The sequence below is a fragment of the Bremia lactucae genome, linkage group LG1 (assembly GCF_004359215.1).
Source record: "Bremia lactucae strain SF5 linkage group LG1, whole genome shotgun sequence".
NCBI lineage: Eukaryota > Oomycota > Peronosporomycetes > Peronosporales > Peronosporaceae > Bremia > Bremia lactucae.
The window spans coordinates 7,660,567-7,661,522 of NC_090610.1; positions in this window are offsets into that span (position 1 = coordinate 7,660,567).

Sequence of the window (956 nt, forward strand, 5' to 3'; positions counted from 1 at the left end):
TTATTCGTCTTGTATTCAACTTTGAAATTAAATTCAGAGAAGAATGTGAGCCATCTTGCCATTCTAGGCGAGAGGTGCGGTGAGTTTATTGCGGTCCGCAGTGATGCGTGATCCGTATAAACCACAAATGGTTCGGTGCCCAATAGGTGCACACGAAACTTGACAAGAGCATACTTTATTGAAAGTAGCTCTTTGTCATGCACAGGGTAATTCAGTTCCGCGGCTTCTAACAGCCGGGATTTTTGATAAGAGATGACGCGGTCAACGCCGTCGTCATCCTTCTGCATGAGCGCGCTGCCGATTGCAAAATTACTTGCATCGCAGACGACGCTAAAGGGCTTATCCGCGTCTGGCAATGCCAAGACCGGTGCCTCTACAAGAGATTGCTTCACTGATGTGAACGCATCTTCTTGTTCTTTTAACCAAACCCATTCTGTGTCCTTTTTAAGGAGATCAGATAATGGTTTAGTTTGCTCCGCATAATTCTTGCTATACTTATGCAAGTAATTAGCGAGCCCTAGGAATTGGCGCAAATCCTTCACATGCCGTGGGATTGGCCATTCCTTTACTGATTTTACCTTGTCTGGGTCTGCTCGTACACCATGTGTACCAACGATGCAGCCCAGTACAGGTATCTCAGGGACCCCTATGACGCACTTTTGCAAGTTGACGTACAATTGGGCGTCCTTTAAAGTCTGCAACACAGCGTCTAAATGACGCTTGTGCGACTCTATTGCGCTCAGCCCGTCCTCGGCCCTACTATGCACGAATACATCGTCAAAGTAATGAGGCGCGTAGGCACGGTGCTGACGCATCACGTGAGCCACCACTCGGTTGAATGTCGCTGGTGCGTTTTTCAAACCTTGGGGCATCACAAGCCACTCCCAAAGCATACCGCTTGGGGTGCTTACTGCCGTTTTGGCTACATCGGACTCTCTCATGAGTACCTGATAGTA